Genomic DNA, 26,423 nt, shown 5'->3' on the forward strand with positions numbered 1-26,423 from the left:
ACTGCCATTTCTAGTTTGGTGAGAGTTTTTATCTAAGATGTTAAGTACTGTCATCCGGTTTTTATGTATCTATTGATATGATCATATTTTTTTTTCTTTAGTTTTCTGACATGGTAAGTTGTAATATTAAATTTTTGAATGTCGAACCAGCCTTTCATTCCCAAAATAAACTCTACTTGAACATGATGTATTATTATGTTATTTTCTGTTTATACTGTTAGATTTGATAATATTATATTGAAGATTTTTGCATCTTTATGAGAGATATTGGTCTGCAGTTTTCATCACTAAGATGTCTTTTCATAGTTTTGGTCTCAGTGTAACGTTGGTCTTATAAAATGAGATAAGTGTTCTCTCACTTCCATATTCTGAAAGAGTCTACAGAATAGACATTATTTCTTCCTAATTTTTAAAGCAATCTCTACACTCAGTGTGGGGTACTCTGAGATTAAGAGTCACATGCTTTACCGACTGAGCCAGTCAGGTGCCCTCTTCCTAAAATTTTTTGACAGAATTTACCAGTAAATACATCTGGGATTAGTTTTCTTTAATAAAAGTTATCCAGGTTATCTATTATTTCTTGAGGGGCCATTGGTAGTTTGCACTTTTCAAAGAATTTGTTCATTTCCTAAATTTTCTAAGAATGGGCACAAATATATTTTGAAATATTTCCTAATTTTTATTTTTATGTATGTAGGATGTGTAATGATGCCCCCTCTTTCACTTTTTATATTGGTAATTTGGGTAGTTCCTCTTTTCGGTGGCAAATCTAGCTAGAGGTGAATCAATGTTATTGATCTTAAAAAAAAAGGTTTTGGTATTCTTGGTTTTCTTTAATGTTTGTTGTTTTTTTTTTTTAATTTTCAACTTCATTGATTTCTCCTGACCTTTATTATTTTATTCCATCTGTTTGCTTTGAGTTCATTTGCTATCCCTATAAATTTCATTCTAATCACTGCTTTTGATGTGTTTTATAATTTTTGATATGTTGTAGTTTCATTTTCCTTTAATTGAACATATTATCTAATTTTTTTAAACTTCTACTTTAATCCCCTACATATAACACCCAGTGCTAACTGACTTGGATGTAAATTAAAAAGTAAAAATAAATAACAAATAAATACATAAATACATAAATAAATACATAAATAAAACTAAAGTGGGTTGATGGAGGGAGTAGGGTGGGGGATAGGTTAGATGGGTGATGGGTATTAAAGAGGACACTTGTTGTGATGAGCACTGGATATTGTATGTAAGTGATAAATCACTGAATTCTATTCCTGAAACCAATATTACACAGTATGTCAACTAAAATATAAATAATAAAAATAAACTAAAACTTAAAAAAAAACCCTTCTACTTTAATCCATGAGTATTTAGACATTTGTTGCTTAATTTTGAAATATTTGGTAGTTTTCCAGATAAGTTCCTGTTGATTTCTAGTTTATTCCAATTATGTTCAGACAAAATATTCTATATACTTTTAGTTCTTTTAAATTTATTAGGTTTGTTCTATGACCCACATTATGGTTTGTCTTGATTAACATTCTTCTAATACTTTATAAAATAATATATATTATCTTGCAGTTAGTTGGAATGTTAAATAAATGTCAATTAAGTCAAGTTGGTGTAAAGTGTTTCTCAAATCTTATATAAATCCTTACTAGTTTTTGGCTCCCTTATTCCATCAGTTATGAGAGAGGAATTTAAAGACTCAAAATATAATTATATACTTCTCTGTTTCTCCTTTGAGTTCTATCAATTGTTGTTTTATGCATTTGAAGCTCTATGATTAGGTGCATACGCATTTAAGATTATCATATCTTCTTGGTGAAGTGAGCCCTTTCTCATTATGGAATATCCACTGCAATATTCTATTTTCTGAAGTCCACTTTGTCTGTTATTAATATAGTCACTTTGGCCTTTTTATGATTTGTGCTTGCATGGTATAACTTTTTCTCATAATTCTACTTTTAATTTATTTGTGTCTTTATAGTTAAAGTGGATTTCTTATATTAAAAGTGAGTTTCTTAGAGCCAGCATATATTTAGGTCTTGGGTTTTTTTTTCCCAATCTGATAATCTCATCTTTTTAATTGTTGTACTGAACCACTTACGTTTAATGTAACTATTGATATGGCTGAATTAAAATCTACCATTTTTCTAGTTGCTTTCTATTTATTCCACCTGTTTGGTGTCTTTGCCATTTTATCATGATAAGGACAAGAAGAAGACAATGGAAGAGTATGATAATAAGGTTCTTAGATTAAACTATGATCATTTAAAGATGGATATTACAAAACTTCGAGCAACCACTAAAAATAAAACAAAAAATTTAGCTTATAAACTAATAGTAGAAATAATACAGAATACTAACATTCTGTCAATTAAACCAAACAAAGGAACAAAGGAATAAAGGGAGAGATATAAAAACAAGATGATATAGTTTTAAACACAACCATATTGATAAATACATTAAATGTATAAGGTCTAAATTCTCCAGTTAAAAAACAAGTATGTAAGATGAATAAAAAAGCAGGACCCAACCATATGCACTCTTAAAGAAGCCCAATTTAGATATATGATGTATACACACACATAAATATATATACACGAGTATACATATATACAATGAAAGTTTAGAAAAAAAGGATGGGAAATCTATGATATGCAGGCACTCAGCCAAAGACAGTTGAAGTAGCTATATTAAAAGAGATATACAAAGAGTAAGCATAAGAAAGCTGGGATAGATATAATAGACTTTAAAGCAAAGAATATTACCACTGATAAAGATATGTCATAATAATAAATAACACCAGGGATAAAGTGGGAGATTTCCTAATGATCAACATGCATTAAGAGTACATGACATGGGAGAACTGGACAGCAACATGCAGAAGGTTGAAACTAGACCACTTTCTCACACTATTCACAAAAATAAACTCAAAATGGATAAAGGACCTTAATGTGAGACAGGAAACCATCAAAACTCTAGAGGAGAAAGCAGGAAAAGACCTCTCTGACCTCAGCCGTAGCAATCTCTTACTCGACACATCCCCAAAGGCAAGGGAATTAAAAGCAAAAGTGAATTACTGGGACCTTATGAAGATAAAAAGCTTCTGCACAGCAAAGCAAAGGAAACAACCAACAAAACTAAAAGGCAACCAACAGAATGGGAAAAGATATTTGCAAATGACATATCAGACAAAGGGCTAGTATCTAAAATCTATAAAGAGCTCACCAAACTCCACACCCGAAAAACAAATAACCCAGTGAAGAAATGGGCAGAAAACATGAATAGACACTTCTCTAAAGAAGACATCCGGATGACCAACAGGCACATGAAAAGATGCTCAACGTCGCTCCTTATCAGGGAAATATAAATCAAAACCACACTCAGATATCACCTCACGCCAGTCAGAGTGGCCGAAATGAACAAATCAGGAGAATACAGATGCTGGAGAGGATGTGGAGAAACAGAAACCCTCTTGCACTGTTGGTGGGAATGCAAATTGGTACAGCCACTCTGGAAAACAGTGTGGAGGTTCCTCAGAAAATTAAAAATAGACCTACCCTATGACCCAGCAATAGCACTGCTAGGAATTTACCCAAGGGATACAGGAGTACGGATGCATAGGGGCACTTGTACCCCAATGTTTATAGCAGCACTCTCAACAATAGCCAAATTATGGAAAGAGCCTAAATGTCCATCAACTGATGAATGGATAAAGAAATTGTGGTTTATATACACAATGGAGTACTACGTGGCAATGAGAAAGAACGAAATATGGCCCTTTGTAGCAACGTGGATGGAACTGGAGAGTGTGATGCTAAGTGAAATAAGCCATACAGAGAAAGACAGATACCATATGTTTTCACTCTTATGTGGATCCTGAGAAACTTAACAGAAACCCATGGGGGAGGAGAAGGAAAAAAAAAAAAAAAGAGGTTAGAGTGGGAGAGAGCCAAAGCATAAGAGACTCTTAAAAACTGAGAACAAACTGAGGGTTGATGGGGGGTGGGAGGGAGGGGAGGGTGGGTGATGGGTATTGAGGAGGGCACCTTTTGGGATGAGCACTGGGTGTTGTATGGAAACCAATTTGACAATAAATTTCATATATTGAAAAAAAAAAAGAGTACATGACAATCTTAATGCATATGTACCCATTAACAAAATTTTCAAATACATGAAGCAAAAATAGAAAAATCTATTTTTCTAACAAATTCACACATATGTTGAAGATGTCAACAATCCTCCCTCTGTAATTGATAAAACAAGACAGAAAATCAGTAAAGATATAGAAGACTTGAATAACACTATCAAGCAACTTGACCTAAATAACATTTATAGAACACCCCACCAAACAACAGCAGAATACAAATTATTTTCAAGTGCCTGTAGTACATTCCCTAGACCAGACACATGCTAGGCTCCAAAACAAATAGATAAAACCAGAAAAACTAAAATCATACAGATTATGTTCTCTCACCCCCAATGGATTTAAATTAGAAGTCAGTAACAAAAAATAACCTGAAAATCCCCAAAATATTTGGAAATTAAACAACAGATATCTAAATAACCCCCAGGTCCCAGAAAATCCTAAAGAAAAATAAAAAAAAATATTTTGAACTCAATAAAAATTAAAATACAACATAACATGATTTATAGATGAGCTAAAGCGCTTGCCAAGAAGGAAACTTAAAGCTTTAAATGCTTATATTAGAGGGGCACCTGGGTGGCTCAGTCAGTTAATAGTCCGAAATAGCTCAGCTCTTTCGGCTCAGGTCATGATCTTGGGGTTTCATGAGTTTGAGCCCACGTTGCACTCCGTGCAATGACCATGCAAAGCCTGCTTTGGCTTCTTCCTCTCTCCCTCTCTCTCTGCCCCTCCCCTGCTCACACTGTCTTGGTCTTTCAAAAATAAATAATAAATAAACTTTAAAAAAATAAATGCTTATATTCGAAACGAAGAATGATTTTCAGTGAATGATTTAAGAAAAGGTCATCAAACTAAGGCCAACTGGCTGGCTTATTTGTAAATAAAGCAACACATATTTGTTTATGTACTGTCTATGGTTGCTTTTATACAAAAATGACTGAATTAAATTACAACAAAGACTGGGCCACAGGCCTAAAATATGTATTATATGACCCTTAAGGGAAAAGTTTGCCCACTGTTGATCTAGAATACCAACTGAAGAAGTTAGAATAAAAAAGAATACATTAAACTCAAAGTAGAGGAAGGAAATATGAAGATAAGAGTTGGAAAAAAAAACCCTGAAAATCAAAAAAACCCCAAAAGCTATTTATTTAAAGAATGTTAAAAACTTATTTAAAGAATTCAATAAAATTGATAAACTTCCAACTAGACTGATCAAAGTAAAAAGAAAGAAAACTCAAATTCTTGATTCATGAATATAAGAGAGGACAGCGCCATAAATCCTATAGATGTTAAAAATAAAAAAGAAATATTAGGAAAAATTTTATGAAAATGGCAATATCCAAAGCAGAGTTCAGTAGAAGCAATTCTAAAGGAGCATCTTCACTTTGATTTGACACAATAAATCTTAGTACTTTTAAAGAGGTCTAGTTGTCTTAATGAAGTCAACTTTCTTCTCTGTGCAAAAGTAATAGTTTTAATATAATGTAGTTAATTCATAGCTAGAGAATAGCTGTAGGAAAAAAAGACTTAAAAAGAAAAAGAGGTTCATTTAATTATGTATTTATTATCATGTAAGAAATGTTCTGCTATATTCTTTATTTAGTGTTTCAAATTTACAATGTATGATTATCTATTTCCTGGAAACATACACTACAGATTGTAAGTAGAATTTGGGTGAGAACAAGTCTCACTTTGATTATTAGAGCAGGCAAAATATTCACAGAGCAGATCTTTACCCTTGAAGAGCAACAATTGGGATGGAGGAAGAAAAATAAACATACTTTTAGGGGAGCAGGCCAGGAAAATGTCATCAGATGAAATCATGAGATGTGATGAGTTAATACTCTTTAATATATTTTGGCTCTGTTTTAAAACAATCTGGTTTCTTAAAGCTGTGTTCATCTGGATTACAACCCTCTGAGTTAACATCTCTTAGATAAGCATGTATTTATGAAACTACACATTTTGCATTAAAATTATCATTGTCCAGACCATAATGGGTTAGATTTCTTTCTTTATTTTTTTCTTTTTTTGAGAGAGTGTGCACAAGCATGCAAATTGCGGAGGGGCAGAGTGGGAGAGAGAGAGAGAGAGAGAGAGAGAGAGAGAGAGAGAGAGAATCCTAAGCAGTCTCCAAGCTTGACCTGAGATCATGAACTGAACCAAAATCAAGAGTCTGACACTTAACTCACTGAGTCACCCAAACACCCCTGGGTTAGATTTATTTCTAATCCTATTTTTGACCACAGAGTACTTATTTCAGTCAATAATGGTGTTAAACAAAAAATTTACAAAGAAATCAATCAATATACAGAGATATGGCGTCTTTGTCTATCATTTTACCTTACCATGAGATAAGGAAGATAAAACAAATTAGAAGAAAATATATGTGTCTCACTTTCAAAACTAAAGCATCCTAATCATTTTTTTGATGTGAAAAGTTTAATGAAAAAGTAGATTGATCTAATTTAGGATCCTTAAGTCACTGGCAAATTTAAATTGTTTAAAAAAATAATAAGCCAAACTCTTGACTCATACTGAATGATTCACCCATGAGTTCTTGAGGGGATTAATTTAAAACAGTTCCAAAGAAACAGTATATTCACATTTCTACTCTAAAACACAGAAGAGGACAACAGAAAAGGGAAGTTATTCTAGAGGAGAGAAAATGAAGAATCAGGACAGAGCAGAACCTTGTTAGCCTTGTTGGCCAATCACAGCAAGTGAATTCAAAAGCCACACGATAAGGCAAGGGAGCATCTCCTCAGATATGGGGTGTTGGCTTCTATGGAAATAAAGTCTTCATGTCTGTTTCACACTCCTACTCACCTCCTCCCTCCCTTTTACTTTTCACTGGATTCCTACGTGTGAGGAGTAGCGGTTTTACTGTCCCCATTCCAGAGAACCAAAAGGCACACGTGCTTTAGAGATCCAGCTTTCAAAGAACATGAAAGGCACAGGGTTCATGACCAAGGTCCTGTCTTCTACAGAGGTAACAAATGAGGGAAGGGCAGGACGTGCTTTCTAGTATAAGAGACCCAGCCACCTCTCTGCACAGACCCTCCATCTTTTCCTCCCTGAGCAACAGCCTCTGACATTATTGCCTGAAATGTATCAGAGGTGCCATGAAGGCTGGATTAATGTGAGGTAATAGAGACAGAGGTCCTCCGCTCCGGCAACCTGGCTTCACTTTGTAGGCATAACAGCCTTTCGATCGTACTGTCGGGGGCCAGGATTCTGATGTACCACAACTCCCCTGTCCTTTACCCTTAGGTTGTTGAATTGTTAAAAGTTCTGAAAAGAGGAGTATATTAGAGTTCTGCTATGCAATTTGGGGAGGGTGACCAAAAAAGTCACTTTGCTTTATTTTGCCTCCCTTTTCTGGATATCACCCTTAGTAACCTCTCTTAGACTGGAGAGACGCACGGCTAAGACATGACAGTATTTGGGGTTCCCACGTCTCCTTAGGAAAAAATGGAAATTCTATATCACTTCTGAACATATCCCTTTATTATCTCAGTTTCTTAAACAATGTAAGGATAAAACTGGAGATCTGACCATCAGTTGTGAAAATTTAAAACGTAGAAATTTTTAAACATAGAAAATTTACAAATTTAAAACAAAACAATTCAGAGGAGGCTTCCCAGATATAAATAAGGAAAAATACATACTAACATTTTTTTGTGCTAGAATTTTTCCTTTTTTTCCTGTTTAGTTCTGTTTTCTATTTACATTTGGAAATTAACTCTCTTGTTTTATTATTTGTTAAACTCTTTATATACATGTGAACATATCCGTTTGAGCTTATTAACGATCCGTGCATAGAGTCGTGCATTATACATCACTTTCTTCTACAAATCTCAAAATGAAGCCAATACTAATCATTTAGTAGCAAGTCAAGACTTAGCTAATAGCAGAAACTAAACAGCCGCTAGGTGATATTAATGTATCCCTGCCCATTTCCCAAAGGTCTTGCAAATGACTCCTTTAGGAATCTGCTCTAAAACCTCAATCTGCCTCAGATTACCAGGTCCTGTGAGGCATACCGCCTCCCTAGCTCCGACTCTGTCGGAGCTCTCCTTAACCTTCTCTTATTTACAATGAGAGATGCAAGTATGGCCAAGAAAAATACAACTGTATCTTGGCTACTGCTTGGAAGCACTTCCCCTAAAAGAGAAAAACATAGGAACACTTACTCAAAAAGCAACTACTCTAAAAATGCACCTGAAAATAACAATAACATTCAGAAGACCGTGAATGTGGGCAAAACCAACTGTTTTCACACAACAATCATTTCCAGGGAATCTAGAGAGTTCTAACTTTTTCACAATCCTTTCGTGTAAAGATTAGGATTGTAAGATTAGGAAAAGCTGTCTCTCTCTCTGTTCACAGAGAAACAGTGGAGACATGCCATGCAAACCACTGGAAGTGACCGTTCGGAGATTCATAGAGGGATGGCGGCAGAGCTGGAATAGAAGTGGTAAGAGACAAGTTCTAGAAAAGAGGTCTATACTTCTCTTTCTAATCTAACGGCTGGGAATATAGGTAGCAGAAGCCGTTTAGCTCACCACATTTCTTTTTAATGCTGGGTTGCCAGGTGAAAGTACAGAACGCCCAGTTAAATCAGAATGAAGTGGCAATTAATTTTTTCAAAGTTTATTCATTTATTTTGAGCTAGAGAGAGGGGGAGGGGCAGAGAGAGAGGGAGAGAGAGAATCCCAAGCGGGCCCTCCACTGTCAGCACAGACCCCAATGCGGGGCTCGAACTCACGAACCTTGAGATCATGACTTGAGCTGAGACCAAGAGTAGGACGCCTAATAGACTGAGCCACCCAGGCACCCCAAACAGCAATTAATTTTTAATATATGTATGTCCTCTGTCATACTTGTGTCATAATTATACAAAAATTATTTGTTGTTCTTCTAAAATTCAATTTAATTGGGTGTTCTGTGCTCTGCTAGATCTGCAACTCTATGTAATGTGTCTTTTAAAACTACCTATAAATACCCTTGGCTCTTGGTTTTTTAACTTCAGCCTAGAATTGTGCCCTGAACCCCATACCCCAAAAAACCAGCTGTATCTCCATGTTAGTGTGTACTTGGCATTTTAAGCTCAATATACCAAAACCGAGCTCCAGCTCTCTGCCACCAATCAACTCCATCCCTGCCCAGGCTGGACCGGCTCAGCCGGCCCCACCCCACTTAAGGGTCTATTTCTCCACTGCTTGGATCGAACATTTGGTGTCAATCCCCATTCCTTTCTCACACCTTACATTTATTTTTGTAGGATGATAGCAAATCAAAGGAACTCTCTTTGATAACTTCTGTAAACGTGAGGCTAGATAACAGGTTGAGGCACTACAGTTAGTGAAGAAGTATGCCCCCGAGGACTTCTGCACAGAGATTCTCCTGAGCCAAAGAAGTCTTTTCCTTGGAACCAGAAGCCTCTTGTCACATGTGTGTCAACCAACCAGGAAATGATCCTGCTGAAAGAAGGGCAAAGGTGGAAAAGTCTTTTGCATTTACACATTCAGCCAGCCCAAGGATTTCACTTTCACTTCCGGCACAGCTTAAAATGTACAGAGGAAAAAAAAAAAAAATCTCCCTAACTGACCCCCTCCCCCAGGTTATTAAATGAAACGGTTATCTTTTCACTTTTATAGCACCAACATCTAGCTTACCCAACTCTTAATAATACTTTCCCAACCAGCAGACCAAGGAATTTCATAAAATTAGTAGAGAAGGCAATGTCTAAGTCCATCTATTATCCCGATCACAGCTTCAAACTTCAGAACCCCAGGATATTCCGTCCCAATCCTTTGTTAGTACGCATGATAAATGTGAAGTCATGTCAGGTCTTTCTTACCAAATAACAAGGAACTCAGAAACTAAATACCTAGAATAACTTGGAGGAGCCTAATTGTTTAGTCAGTCCAGACCAATAAATATTTTCTCTAAGTTTAACCAGCAGTTACCCTCTGAAATTCTCATCAAGGAGCAACGGTTTCTACCCCACTGCTAATGCCGACATGCCTCAGTGATAGAGATACTGGGGAATAACAACCAAAGTAAAAAGGTGTTATTGGTTTATCAACGTCTTCAGATATTTAAAGTCCTAGGCCGGGCACTCCGCAGAGTCAACTTGGAAGGTGGTGTTTTCTGTCACCCAGCAATGTCATAGTGCCAACAGCAACCTCTCATATAACATGTCAACAATGACATGTACTGCAAAAATGAGCCTTAGGATGAACAATGTAATTTATAAAAGTGACTAGGTAAAAACAAAAAAAGTGATGTAGGTAACCACATGAGAAAACAATTTAAAAGATGAGATAAATTGGGGTGCCTGAGTAGCTCAGTCAGTTAAACGTCTGACTTTGGCTCAGGTCATGATCTTGAGGAATCTCAAGATCGAGCTCCGCATCAGGCTCTGTGCTGACAGCTCCGAGCCTGGAGCCTGCTTCGGATTCTGTGTCTCCCTCTCTCTCTGCCCCTCCCCTGCTCGCACTCTGTCTGTCTCTCTCTCACTCTCTCAAAAATAAACATTAAAAAAAAGATGAAATAAATAAACTACCTGACTCCCTCTACCAAATCATAAGATCTGTTTAAAAGTTAATATTCAAAAAAGTAGACAGCAATAGACATTGTTTCTGTGGGACACAAAGAAGGATAAAGTTCTTAAAAGAGACTTGAAAATGATTCCATTTTACACAGAAAAAGTTCAGTGTAAAATTTCAATTTTGATAAGTACTTTCCTACTATATTGACACATTATCTCCATATCAGGCATTTTTCTGAGCCTTCAGATTTTGAGGAAAAAGTCAAATTTGAATGATCTATTTTTTTTCTTTTTTGTACATTTCAATGTCAAAAGTCTCCATGCCTTTTAAAGAATATAGCATGGCATGTTTTCCTATATTGGTATGCCCAGGGTCTCTGAAATTTTCTAAAGATTCTGTCATATGACAAAATATACCTTTCAAGCTAGATAAAAAATAATTGAGTATTTTTTAAAATGTCTACAGCAAAGTTATTAGCTCCCTAAAATAAAAAGGGTTGTACAGACAGCCTGTAGAGGCAATTTCACAGGTGTCTAGTCAAAACTGATATGTCGAAGGCTTTTTTCTTTCTTTCTTTCTTTCTTTTTTTTTATTTCTTGGAAATTCTATTAAATCTATCAAGAGTAGTTTGAGTATTCCAAGTTAGTGAAGTTTCCAATCATTTCTTATAAAGACTTTCCCATTGTCAGTTTTCTTCCCATTGATGAATCTACTAACTCTGAATGCAAATATTTCACTTTATCCCATCATTTCCTGGACGGTCTCTAAGTGATGGCTGTGTCTCCTAAGAGGCTGTGCTTTTCCAAAGATAACTAAAATGCTTTAATCCTCATATAGTATCAATTAATCAGTTCCAATAATCAATTTTCATTTGAATATTGTATTTAGTGATTCTCTCAGGACATCTGAAACACGAAATCTGCACATGACAGCAATCACACTATTCAAAACATTCCCCTGCACATGTCACTAAAAGGAAAACTACCCACCCTGGAGTATAGCTATTAATGTCAAACAGATTGTCATCTAGGAAAACAAAAATGCATCAGAATCAGCTTCGGACAAAATACAGCTCTACGGAAAAACACCAGGTTTTTGTGTGCAAATGTCTTAAATCTCTGATTGAAATGTTTGAAGAATGAGTTAGCAAGGAATCTGCCGCTGGTCTCCACAACCAAGGATAATGTTATAAGGAAAACAGTTTTAGAGTTAAAGGGTTTTTCATCACAGCACACTAGGATTTTAGCGAAGATGCATTTGCCCCAGTTTCTAGTAAACATCAGAAGAAACGTTGGTTTTTAGCTTGGGCCGAGGGCTCTATTTAGCCTATCAAGGCAGAGACCTGTTAAAAACGCTGGGGCGCTTGCCAGAATTTTTTTCCCCGGCAACTCTTAGTAAAGATCGTACCTCGAAAGCAATGTGCGTTGCAAACCACGCAGATTTAAGCTCCCTCTCCCGCCTACATCGCTTGGCACCAGCGGCTTTTGAGATATCCCTTGCCTCCTAAAACTCAGACCGAATCGCCACCACCATTCCCCACCGCTTCGCCACCACCATGCCACAATCCTTGCTCAGCTCTCCTAACCTCAGTACAGAGCTTTCCCGAAGCCCCCGTATACGGGGAACTCCTGGCGCCACTCAACTCCCAGCCCTCCGCACACCCACAGACACGCTCTCCTACTCCCTCCGCTGCAAACTGCCCCCAAATTTGTCACCCACCTCACCCCTACTAGCCATACTCCCACGTCCCTGTCGCTTTTTCCTCTCCTCCTGGCGGCTTCGTCCCCAACACACCTGTCTACCCCTATGGTTACCAGCCGTCAGAGGTGCCCACGCTGCGCCCTATCCCGAGCCCCCTCAGTCCAACTGGCTCTTCCCACTCCAGCGCTTCCCACTCCGGGAAGTCCAAGTGCTCGCAGCACCTTCTAGCCCACCCGCGTGCCCACCCGCAGGCCGCCCCAACCCTCCCCTCCCCCGACTCCCACCTCACCGGCGCGGGCGAAGGAGCGCCCGTCGTACCTGTCGAGAGCGCGGCGGCGGTGGTGAGCAGCAGGAGAGCCTGGCGGAGCGCCGCGCACAGCGTTCGGGTCATGGCCACCAGGCGGCCGCGCCGGGGCTTCGAGGTCCCAGAGCGGAGCTAGGCGGTCCGGGCAGCGCGGGCCGCTTTGAAGTTCCCGGGCCGCGGGAGGGAAGCACAGCCCGGCACCCTTTTGAAGAGCGCAGTTGGCTCTAATCCATGCGGGCGCTCCCCTCTCCAACCTCCCCCATCCCCCGCCCCAAGCGGCTGGCGGTGCGCGGCGCTCCTGCCACTGGCCCCGGCAGCAGGCTGCAAGGGGGGTGGAGGGGGACAGAGCCCGCCCCCGCTGCGCCTCCGCCCCCTGCGCCCTCTCGCAGCCGCCCGGGGCCTGGCGCGGCCGGCCAGGCGGGCAAAAGCCGCCAGAGCGCCAGGCAGTGAGACCGCCCAGAGCTGGGGGCTAGAAAGGCGGTTGGGTGGCGCGGAACCCCCAGGACCCGATAGCTGGGAAAGGGGTTGGGACACGAGGGAGAGCCCGACTGAGGCTTTGGGAAAACTTAAACCGTGCAGCGGTTGCTCCCTGGTGGTCTCTCTACTGTCTCCTACAGGAGATCCACCCGTCCAGGTCTCCAGACATTCGTTTGTAGTCCAGGGCCCTAAAGGTTTTCTAACTAGACTGAGCCGTGAGACAACCACAGGTATTCGTGCGGGGCTCATCCCACCACCAGGTCCTGGCGGTGCATGCGCCTGTGGAAGGGCGCCCTCTCTGTTCAGCCCTGGAAACAACCAATTCCCTGACTGCCTTAGCTACCTATAGTTAGGCCTTAAACTTTCTCTCTTACCTGAGGTTTCGGGTAACCTTCCCCTCTAAGACTGGCCACCCAAGCTGGACCACCTGCGCCCGGGAGATATGATCATCATGCAGGCTTAGAGGCAGAGGACTCCTCCTATGATCTTTGGAAGCTACCTTGCAGCGGAAATACTGGGCCAGGGGAGGGGAATCCTACCCACGGATTAAGGGAAGGTGAAGGATGATTTAAAGTAATATATTGGAAACTTGTTTGGATTTAATTCCTGGCGCTGCTTTATCGAATGGTTTGCTTCCCGTGTGGGCTGTGATTGAAAATATAAGGGTAACATTACCAGCTAATAAAAATTAGCCCAAAATTCAATTTATATATGTAGCCTATACGCTAAACCAGATGAGTTTGTTTTAACCTGAACAACACAAAAAGCCAAGAAGCAAATACTGGTGTTACTGCTACTGTTAAGGGGCTCCTTGGAAAGCGATTGTCATATAAATTAATTGTTTTAGAGTAGGAGATATTATGTGCTTTGTCACCCACCTCAGCTCTAAATAACGTATGTTCTTTCTGAGGTCTACGAAAGACTTATGATGAAATAATGGATATAATTGACTTCACATCAAAAGATCACAGTAGTGGGGGTGCAATGTTTGTTGGATTTAGTGACAGTCCTGAGGATCTCACCCCCACCATTACCACCTTGGATGAATCAAAACATTCCTAAGCGTAAAGAGACTTTGTTCTAATTTTATTATGGATCCAAGCAAACAAAACAAAACAAAACAAAAATGGAGATGTGGGACAAGCCTGAGCCCTTCCAGACACCCACAAAACAGATGCTTTAAAAAAAAAAGGCAAGAAAATGCTAGGGCACATAATATTTTGGCTGATTTGGCTTGATCACTATTTGATAACTGAACTCTAGATTGTGATCTACCATTGGATCATGAGATTTGGAGCTGAAAGAACAGGTTTTAGTGTCTGGGCCTGCTTCCTCAAAAGTAAATGGCACTTCATCTCTCCCTGTTTCTTGGAACCGTGGCCAAGATTTAAAAAGAGTAGTGAATGTGGAAAGCATTGGTAAATCATCAGGCATTACACTCTTGTCAGGTATTTACTTGCAATATTTGTTTTGTCTCTTGAATACATGTCTCTTGCATGTTGGAAAGCTCTGATCTTCTAAAAAAGCGAGGGTATTACCCAAGAAGTCTAATATTGAATGACTTTAATATTCTAAACAAACGAAACACTGTCCTGTGAGTCTAATAGTGCATCGTCTGCTATGGTATCTGCTTGCCAGGTGTAGAGAGTGAGCACTTGAAATGTGTCTAGTGCAAATTGACATGTGCTCTAAGTATAAAATACATGCTGGATTTCAAAGACTTAGTACCAAATAGAATGTAAAATATATCATTAATAATTTTTATATTATTATAAAAATATATCATATTATATATAAAAATATATCATATTTTTATATGATCATGTTGAAATGATCTTATTTTGGAGGTATTGGGTTAAATATATTACTAAAATTAATTTCACATATTTCTTTTCACTTTTTAATATGACTCCTAAAATTTTTAATTAAGTATAACTTGCATTATATCTCTGTTGACAGTGCTGGTCAATGAATCCTCATCAAATGGCAAAGATCATCATCTTTGCCTTAAGCACTGTATTAAAAAAATAAACAATTGTTAATGCCTTGCCAGCCAACAGATAGCCAGCCAATAAAGGAATCAGGATCTTTTGAATTCTTGGCACAAAGTTCTGTGACACATGCACACACACACACACACACACACACACACACCTATGGAAATTAGTCCACTCTTAATCCAATACCTTTTTGTATGAACTATTAAGAAAATGCTTTTCAGGACATATTGAGTGACTCCTGTCATTTAACATAAGCAGTACAACACATTGTTGAATATGTGATACAACACATCTTTTATATTTTTTGTACATAATAGAAAAAAATTCACATGTGAGGGGTTTTTTTTTATCCACTGGAAAGAATTTACATGCAAATGTGTTTCTCAGGACTTAATCTCCCCCCCCCCCCTTAATCATCTATTTGTACATATTCATTACCATAGCAACATTACATCATGACTCCTGGATTCTCATAATCAAAAGAAAACAACAGCAATAATCAAGGAGTTCATAACCCACCAGCAAAATAGACTTTGGGTGAATAATTCTTATATAAGCAAGGGAAATAAGCATAGGGACTTTAAATTGTAAAGACTTGATACATTTGCAGAATAACATTCCAAATTAATAAGGCAAATAAATGTATATAATAACTGAACTTTGAAAATGACTGTTGTGCCTGGTTGTTTGGGATTTTTTTTTATCATACATGTTTCTTTTTTTGTTATCCTTTCTAGAATCTCTAATGCCATGCATCTTAATTTTTCATTTCATCTTGGAACATGAACTTATCATGGAATGAGCATATGGTGAGGAGGCATACTACGATAATTTGCTATATACTATCAAGGTCTAATCTGTTCTCATTTTACTGCATTTTTCCTTCCCTAAACTTATATTCTCCCTAAAGGAGCATATGATACATTCATTTCCACTCATCTCATCTGGTAATCCCAGAAATCTTTATATTAGGGACCCTTGACTTCACTTCTGTTCTCCTCCTTCTCCTTTTGATCATTAATTTCATTCCATGGAAACAGTCATGTGTTTTAGGACCTTTATTTAGGTTCTATAGTATTGTACCTTCAATGCATCTACCTCATGGGGACAGCTCAGGACTCATAAAGAAGAAAAATAATGGCATGACTGTGGATGATACTGGGCCATAACATAGTTTCTTAACTCAACTGCCACTGCTAAAATTTTTAAAGTACTCACATTATCTGTTTTTACCACCTTCCAGAATGGCTGCATCCCTTCTCTGATTTTCCATGTCCTTTTAATACTATTAATATGGTCGTTCCACATAATTCAAACTTTGTCTGCTTTCCCTTCCACTGACCAATGTCAGTGTGCTGGGCTAATTAGCTGCATTCAATACGGACTCTGTAAAATGCAGGTCAGAGATTCAGTTCCAAGCAAGTAAGCCACTACTACTTGTCTCATTACCTTAGAAAGGACCTGTAATTATACTCCTCCACAGTAAGGTCACAAGGAGGTTGAGAGAGTTATAGGATTCATACAAATCCATCCATTCCTGAGTGAGTAACTCAAAAAACAAACAAACAAACAAACAAACAAACAAACAAACAAAAAAAACCCACAGTTATTTCAACCCTAGCCAAATCAACATGGTCATTCTGATGACCTTGAATCAAGCAAAATAGTAGTCTAAAGCTGCTGTGTTGAAGGTGGTAGCCAACCAGCTACTTGTGGCTCTTGAGTACTTGAAATATGACTAGTCTGATCTCATAGGTACTGTGAGTGTAAGATATTCACTAAACTTAAAGACTTAATACCCCTCCCCCTGAAAAATCTTAGTAATTTTTAAAATTAATTATGTGTTGAAATGACAATATTTTGAATATATGGGATTACATAAAATATGTTATTAAAATTAAGTTGACCCTTTTGCCTTTTATAGCAGCTAGTAGGAAACCTGGAATTATGTATGTGGCTTTCATCATATTTTTATTTAGACAGTGCTCACCTCATGAATCTTCATCCGGTGTCAAGGATCACTTTTCCTTAAAATCGTAGGAGAAACAAGCCCTTTCTTCCAAACACATAGATCCAGCACAGTTATCTTTTACTCCTTTCACTCCTTCAATAGTGGCCCACATTCAATCAATAATAAAATCACATTTATTTTCCTTTCGTGTTGTCCACTGTCATTCACACTGTTATTTCCACAGCTCAAGCCCCCAGTAACTTCATACTTCATACTTGAGTTGTTATAATTACAAACTAAATCGCCTCCACAACTTAATGTTATCCCCATCATAATGTATCGTCAAGACTGCCATCAGAATAACTTTCCGTTAACATAACTCTGATTATGTTTTCCCTTGCCCTCAAATCTTCAATGATCACCCTTGCATATAGAATCAAGGCTGAATTTTCTAGCCTGCTGGTTCTCAGACGTTTTGATATCATGATCCCTTTACACTTCAAAAATTTTGAGGACCCCAAAGAGCTTATGTTTAAGTGGGTTATAACTATCAATGTTTATCATATTAGAAATTTAATTGAGGGGTGCCTGGGGGACTCAGGTCATGATCTCACAGTTCTTTGGTTTGAGCTCCACATGGGGCTCTGCACTGGTGTGCAGCCTACTTGAGATTCTCATTCTCTCCTCTCTCTCTCTCTCTGCCCTTCCCCCATTCATGCTTTCTCTCTCTCTCTCTCTCTCTCTCAAAATAAATAAACTGCAAACAAAAAAAAGATTTAAATTGAGAAATTCTTAAAACATTAAAACACAGGCATACACAAGCACACAGTCCATTAGCCTTCAAAGTGATGACATCATTACACATCTTGTAGCTTCTGGAAAATTCCATTGTACCTTTGTGCCAGAATGATACTGGAAAAGACAAGTTACATGTTAGCATTACCTATAGACATAGTGTTCACCTTGTGAACACCCAAAATGGTCTTGAGCACCCCCCGGGGGGGCCTTGAACCATACCTGACGACCTGCTGGACAGGCTCATTTCTCTACACTCTCCCTTGGTGACCTAATTCTTTCCTTTTCATTGTTTATTTCTGTGTTACACGCTCAAGACTCCCAAGTCTCTGTTTCTAGCCTTGTTCTTGCTCATGAACTCCAGATTTGTATATCCTACTGCCATCTCCAAAGGTGGTCAAAACTGACATGTGTAAAATGGAACCTGCTTCCCAAACCTACCACTCCCCTTATCTTACTTATCTTACTAATTGTCACCACTCAAGCCAGATACCTTGTTTGTTTGTTTGTTTTTTCCTTATCTCTCCCTTCTTTCTCATCCTTTACATCTAATTAACCAAGAGTTTCTATGGATTCTAACTCATACGAAATCTCTCAATTTTTTTTTTTTTTTTGCTTCTTTCCACTCCCCTGCCATCACCCTACTTCAGATCTACCATCTTCTTTTATTTGAAATGTCAAAAAAGTCCCCTAACTGGTCTCACTTCCTTAGGGTTTACTCTTCACCAATCTATCCCTGTGACCCTTCAGCCAGAGGGGTCCTTTAATAGCACAGAGGTGATCATAGCGCTGAAAGCTATCTAAGACATATTGCCATTTCAAACACCAGAAGTTCTAACGTTGGCGTCTGAAATCAGCTTGGCGCATAATAAGCACTCAGTAAATACTTGTTGAAGGAATAAGTAAATGACATTTAAGACCCTTAACTGTATTGTCCCAAATGTCTGTCCATCTTCCCCTCTGCTCCCCTCACACTAACACTTTATTTGTTGAATAAATGAGTTATCTGAGCAACAGCAGCATTTTATGTAAATAAAGATTTACTCCCTTTGCATTCACATGGCCAAAACAGAGACAGTGGCTTGGGTAAAGTACAGACAATGAGAGCGAATGCCAAAGCTGAGAGTGGGTAAACCTTAAAAGTGACCAAAGAGTGTTCCTTAAAGATGGTCTGGCTTGTGGGCTAAGTCATCCCAGCAAAAGAAACTTGAGCTATACATCCGTCAAAGTTTTTAGTTGCAAACAAAGAAACCTACCTGAATAAGTTTAAGCAGGAATTAAACTTATGAAAGAATGGTTAAGTAGCTCATGGGCTTCTCTAGAAAAGTCCACGAGCCAGGCTTGGAAGTTATGTGGCCAGGGACACATGCCACATCCTGCCACAGACCTGGCCTCAGAGATGCCCTGCCCCTACCCCTCCCTGAAGCACAGACAGTGCATTTTGCACCATTAACACACTGACGCTGGACAATGGATGATTCTGCTAGAGCCTCTCCAACTGCTACATCTGAACATCAGCTGTAGCTTTCTCTGTCCTCCCTGAGGCTTCAAGGGGGGGCTTGGGACCTGAGCAGCAGGCTTTTATAGAGAGGTAGGGACTCATAAGGTAGGAAATTCCCCCCAACTGGATAATTGTTTTCAGGTGTTGGTGCCCCAAAAGGAACAACAAGCTGAGATCCTGAAACCCAGGGTTCTAGTCTCACTTTTCCAGGATTGAGGCAAATCAATCTTTCCAAAGTTACAATCAGAAACCGGGACTTTGCCTATAAGCCCTACATAACCACAGCTTTACCACCTTCTATACGCTTCAGCTATACAATGGGAAAAGTACGTCTAAGACTATTATACAAATATAAAGTGGTGGTAATGTTAGTGTCACAAAATAGGGATAGTATGTTCCCAGGCAGAGAACTGTTGGCAATGACAAGATCACGTGGAGTCTTTCTGAATTTCAAAGACGTTGGACAAACACAAGGAACATATTTTCAATCACTTAGGTGAGAAAGGAAAGAGTAGAATACCTAAATGTCATTTAAAAATCACAAGTTACATTGTTTGGTTCTATTTTTGCTAAAATTCTTTGAAAAATACTGAATCTTTGTTTACCTTTTCTGTTAGGATGATAAATGAAGTTTATGTACAAATACTGATTGGCATGAGTGACCTGTTTCTAAGTAAAAGGGACCACATATTTGTGTTTGTTCTTATTTGCCTGTTTCTTTGTCTGGCGGGGGCTCTCCATGTTCTTCCAAGCAAAATAGAAAACATAAAATGTAAAAAATTTAAAAAGGTAGCAAATGACAAAAGCCCTAAACATATATGTACACATATCAAAAAGAATCACTTTCCATTCCCTCAGCCTAAGCCACTTGTCCCTAAACTCAGGTATCAGGGCTTCTTATGGAACCTAGTAGGAAAAAAACCGAAAAGAGCAAGGATGGGGGACGCGACTGTCCAAAGCTCCAGAGGTGCAAGAATGAGACTGAAGGGAAGGATGGTGGGTCGTCTCAATAAATCCAAACTCCATTATTTCCTGTCAGATTTTCTATGTGACCCAATAGCTTTCACTATTCTACTGCCAGGTAGGGTACTTGTCTTGTGCTAAGGGCCCCTAAATGTATCTCTGCTCTTAGAAGTTCACAAGCCATTATCAACCCACCTACTTCCTTTGCGATGACTCTTACATCAGGACTTTCACTTGCGCAGCAAACCATGACATTTTGGACAGTGGGGTACGTTATTTTCTTGGTGCTTCTCTCCTCCTTATCTATTGTGTAGAAATGTAAAATACACTGATACCTCTACGTATGCGTTTTCTGGGAGTGAGATTCTTCTGAAGACACCCTGCTGTGGTTGGGGAAAAAACCACCCAGTACTTGGCCCATCACTCGAAACCAAGTTGGCTCATAGCTTATCATTTTCCCCACAGGGCAAAAGGACTCAGAGCGGGATCTGTTGCCTATCTCTACTTGAAAGTAAATATGCCTCAGTCCAAGAAAAAAGGTAAAGTAAATCCAGCTTGCCTTTGATATTTCCAGCCTCTCTTATTTCTTTCCTTCCTGTACAAAAGGATCCCATCTCTGGCCCATTCCTCCCACTCAAGAAATGTTATAAAATCATACATGATTTGGTTGATACATTGTATTTTGGAATGAACAAAATTCTGTCAGACTACCACTGTGGCTGGGTATTTGTATATTTTGCCTTTAAGCTTTATTTTTTGGGGGTGGGGAGGAGAGAAAACTTTTTCTTAAATGGCTTTCAAAGAACAGCAACCTGATTAGGAAGAAATCTGAGGGTTATAGATAAACTTTAAATGTTACTGTAAAGAAGATTCTAAAGATATTTTAAGGAGACCAGAATCTTGCTCAATAAATTAAGTCTAATACCTTCTGTGATTTCAATGGAGAGAATATTGCCAGGATGGATAGATACCTAATAATCAATTCTGCTACCACCACATGGTCCCAGAGAGTGAGGACATGAGGGATGCAAGCAGAAGAAAGTTCTCACCCTGTGACACTCCAGCCCAAATGCGGAGCACAACCGTTCCTTACATTTCTAGTACTAGAGTTGATACAGGAGCATTTAAATAAACTCCACTTGAAGCTCAGATGTAATAAAAAGGGAAACAAAACCAGATTAAAAACAAAAGCATACAACTAGGCGACATAATTCACAAAATATCACTTGCAAATGTTTTATCTTGTAGTCCCTAGAGAGGCAATTCTCCCTCCTCCCCCACCTTCAGGCTCCTTTCCCCGCAGCCTATTTGGCAGAAGCTATCTTTAACGAGGTGGAGGCTGACCCCAGAGAGCAACGGATGTTTCCTCTTGCATTTTTAAGCCCACCTTCTAAATGTTCATTCTTTTCTAAGAATCCTCCTCTTCACCACATCATTGACTCCAGGAATATCCAACTCTTTAAAATGAAACTCTTTACTCTCTGCATGCACACACACACACACACACACACACACACACACACACAGTAGCAAGGGTCCCAGTTCTCTGCAGCACCAGATTTCTCTCTTCGTGAATGACTGCAGTCAAGCCTGAAATCAAAAGCACCAAAGATGAGTTTCCCTGAAGAGGGTGGCCGGTTCCATTACTCTGATGCAGCTGTCTCTTTCGAAACCAAGCCCAGAAAATAAGGTAGGGGCAGGGAAGTGGACAACCTGTTGTCATCTGCTTCTTCGAGGTCCTGAAACATGTCATGCTATATAGCACAGAGACATCTAGCATGCTCTGGTGTCCTTAGGAGATACAAAATGGAGAACAAGAATGTTTTTAGACTCTTTCATAAACCTCAGAGGTCAAAGTTTCTGATAACACATGGCATGGAAGCAGATAGAAAACTTGCTACTTTGGGGAGCTCCTGGGTGGCTCAGTTGGTTGAGCATCTGACTCTTGATTTCGGCTCAGGTCATGGAGCCCCATGTGGGGCTGAGCGCGGAGCCTGCTTAAAATTCTCTCTCTCTCTCTCTCTCTCTCTCTCTCTCTCTCTCTCTCTCCCACTACCCCCTTCCCCCACGCATGTGCTCTATCTAAAAGAAAAAAAATAAAAATAATAAGTTTGAAAACTTGCTAGTTTCTATCTTGATTTCGTTAAGACTACTTCCACAAAGCCCCAAAGTTTTACTTAAGTTTTAAGTTTTCTAGGCCATTAATACACCTTTAGTGTATATATCAAAGCGCAATTGCTAATAGCTGTCTTTTCTTCATTCATTCATAGATGGAGTGACCATGATGTGATGGAAATAGTTTCTTGACACCTGAGTCAAACACACCTAGATTCCAGAAACTCCTTTTGTTAACAAAAACCTAAGTAATCAACATAATTGTTTAGAAATAGTTATTGAACACCTACAACATGGAAAATGTTGTTCCATGGTCCTATAATACACAAGAAGATAAATTTGATCTGTCAGAGGTAGTAAGGAAAGTTTGTGGTAGAAAGTATGTCGAGCAGGACTTGGAAATAGAACAGAAATTAGGTGGGGTGAGTGTGTGTGTGTGTGTGTGTGTGTGTGTGTGAAGCACACAGGCAAGAAGGCGCTTGGTTTTAGGGGAACCTGAATAAGGTCAATGCAACAAGATGGGAAAGTACTACAGATGAGTCAGAAGAAATATTTAGATCAGGTGGGTGTCTTTTAGGCCATGTTAAGAATTTGGGTCCTAATTTTTAAGGTAATGGGAAGCCACTGAAAAACTTCAAGAAAGAGAATGAAGCACCCAGATTGAAATATTAAAATGTCACTTATAGATGCTAGTATGGAGAATGGGTTGTGCCTAGGCAAGAGTGAAATCTCAGTCACTAACTGGGAGGATTTTCAGTCATCTGGGTGATAAAATTTTTTTGGCAAGAACCCATTTGGGCAGGGGAGATGGAAAGAAGGGAATTTTGTTGAGGAAGGAGTAGGCAGGAAAGGAGAGGAATGTTCTCAGTACGCCCCAGGGTTCTGATCTCTGCACTGAACAAAGATGCCATTCACTAAAAAATGGAACACTGAGAAGAATCAGGTTGGGTGGGTATGAATTCCACTTAGGAGTTTAAGTTTGAAATGACCGTGAGACACCCAAGAGCTGAGGAGGGAGGAATTAGAAAAATAGGTCTAGGGTTCAAAAAGAGTGATCTTAGCTAGAAGTACAAATTTGAGAGTTCTCTTGATATGCAGGAGGTAATTAAATTTTTTCAATGTTTATTTTTGAGAGTGAGACAGAGAGACAAAGCACAAGCTGGGAAGCAGCAGAGAGAGAGAGGGAAACACAGAATCTGAAGCAGGCTTCAGGCTCTGAGCTGTCAGCATGGAGCCCAAGGTGGGGCTCAAACCCAAGAACCTTGACATCATGACCTGAACCGGAGTTGGACGCTAGACCAACTGAGGCTACCCAGGCACCCCAGCAGGAGGTGATTTAAACCAAGGCAGTGAATACGACTCTCCGGATATGTGTTTTTAAACCAGACATCAAATAAGAGTGTCTTGAGTTTTTTCCTGATTTGTTCTAGTCTCCCAGCAAAGCTCCATTGGCTCTTCCTGACTTAAAATGTTTTCAAGAGCCATACTTTATGGCACCAAGGTAGAGACTCTTAATCAATTACTTACTGTAACTACTTAAGAAAATTCAAAATTTTTCCCTGAGAAAAATGTTGACGTTATGCGTAGATACCACTATATTGGTCAATTCCTATGCCGGCGTGTTGATCTTTTGACTGAGATAGACTTCACATTTACATACTCAAGTGCACACAACCGAAAGAGAACTTTGCCCCTTTGAATCTGGGGTTTATTTATTTTTTTAAATTTTTTTTTAACATTTATTAATTTTTGAGACAGAGAGAGAGAGCATGAACAGGGGAGGGTCAGAGAAAGAGGGAGACACAGAATCTGAAACAGGCTCCAGGCTCTGAGCTGTCAGCACAGAGCCCGACACGGGGCTCGAACCCATGGACCGCGAGATCATGACCTGAGCCGAAGTCGGATGCTCAACCGACTGAGCCACCCAGGCGCCCCTGTATCTGGGATTTAAAGCATATGGCTTTCACTAGATTCACAACACAAAATAGACACAATAGAGCTAATTCTTGGAAAATCCAATCGTGCATGAAAGTCATTTTTGCCCGAGATAAGTATCTGTGGGGGAGGAGAAAAACAAGACATAATCCTCTACTACGTTAATCAGTAAGAAAACATATTTGCCCGGATGCCTGGGTGTCTCAGTTGGTTAACCATCTGTCTTCAGCTCAGGTCATGATCTCGTGGTTTGTGGGTTCAAGCCCCGCATCTGTGCTGACAGCTCAGAGCCTGGAGCCTGCTTTGGATTCTGTGACTCCCTCTCTCTGCCCTTCCCCTGATCATGCTCTGTCTCTCTCAAAAATAAATAAATATTAAAACATTTTTTTTGAATAAAATAATTTTAAAAGTATAAAAAGAAACATGTTTGCCATTGAAGGTGTTTATATTATTTTAGTTTGTTACATCACCGTGAGGACCATTTTGTTGTATCTGTGAAGGTTAAGGTTTTAACAAATTTCTGCAAGATTTCAAAGCTCCGCCTCTTTTTAGACAAAGTGGTAGAAAAGGAAGAGGCAACGGATGTTAGATTTTTAATTTATATTTCTTTGTGTTCCATGAAGAATTTGAGAGGCCCTACAATAATATATGAAAAGTATATATTCAGAACATGGAAACATACAAATCGGAGTAGATGGCCATGACTAAGGAAAACGTCAAATGCAAATCTCTGGGCCAAAGACCCCTGCACAGGTACGAAAGTTGGAGTGCAGATTTGAGTCTGACATTTTGGCTTTTGGATAAAGGGATACATCATTACATTCTTTAGTATACAGAAGGAAGATATTGTCTTTCTTCCAAAAGGAATTTATTGCTCGAGGTTTTCTTTAAAAGACTCCAAAAGATATATTTAAAAATACACTCAAAAATATCTCTCAAGTAAAATGCAGTAGTAGATTTTGTACAGCCATTTCCAGTAGCATGCTTCAATTCAAGATTAGGACCGAATCCCAAAACCAAATCCATAACAGCGATTCTGTGAAGTGAGAGAGTAGAAGGGAGATGGCCTGCATGGCCCAAATATGTGGCTCTGTGGCGGCCTAGCTGAGTCCACAGCTAACCTCTGACATAGATGACCGGCCCTTCACTGGTTTAGTGAGCCATTCTAAGGGAATCCGAGTAAAACTGTTATCTCCAGGAAAACATATGTTGCACACACACACACAACAAGGTAGCGTATAAATTCAGAATATTCGCTCATCCTTCAGAGCTTGGGTTGTAAGATAGCATTTTAAGTGCCCGAAGACAAATTACATAAAAAAAACTAGAAGCGGCATGAGAGAGTGCTTAAGAGTATATGCTCTGTCATCAAACAGAGCTCAGTTTGATTCCAGGATCTACTCCTTGCTGGCTGTAGAATTTTAAGCAAGCTGGGGCGCCTGGGTGGCTCAGTCGGTTGAGCGGCTGCCTTTGGCTCAGGTCATGATCTCAAGGTTTGTGAGTTCGAGCCCCACATCGGGCTCTGTGCTGGCAACTCAGAGCCTGGAGCTTGCTTCTGATTCTGTGTCTTCCTCTCTCTCTGCCCCTCCCCTGCTTGCTCTCTGTCTCTCTCTCAAAAATAATAAACATTAAAAAAAAATTTTTTTTAAATAAAAAAAAAATTTTTTTTTCAACATTTATTTATTTTTGGGACAGAGAGAGACAGAGCATGAACGGGGGAGGGGCAGAGAGAGAGGGAGACACAGAATCGGAAACAGGCTCCAGGCTCTGAGCCATCAGCCCAGAGCCTGACGCGGGGCTCGAACTCACAGAGCGCGAGATCGTGACCTGGCTGAAGTCGGACGCCTAACCGACTGCGCCACCCAGGCGCCCCAAAAAAAAGAATTTTAAGCAAGCTGTGTAACTTCCCAAGCCTCAGTTTTCGCATTGATAAAATGGGGCCAACCAGTGAGGATTATA

The sequence above is a fragment of the Lynx canadensis genome, chromosome C1 (assembly GCF_007474595.2).
Source record: "Lynx canadensis isolate LIC74 chromosome C1, mLynCan4.pri.v2, whole genome shotgun sequence".
NCBI lineage: Eukaryota > Metazoa > Chordata > Mammalia > Carnivora > Felidae > Lynx > Lynx canadensis.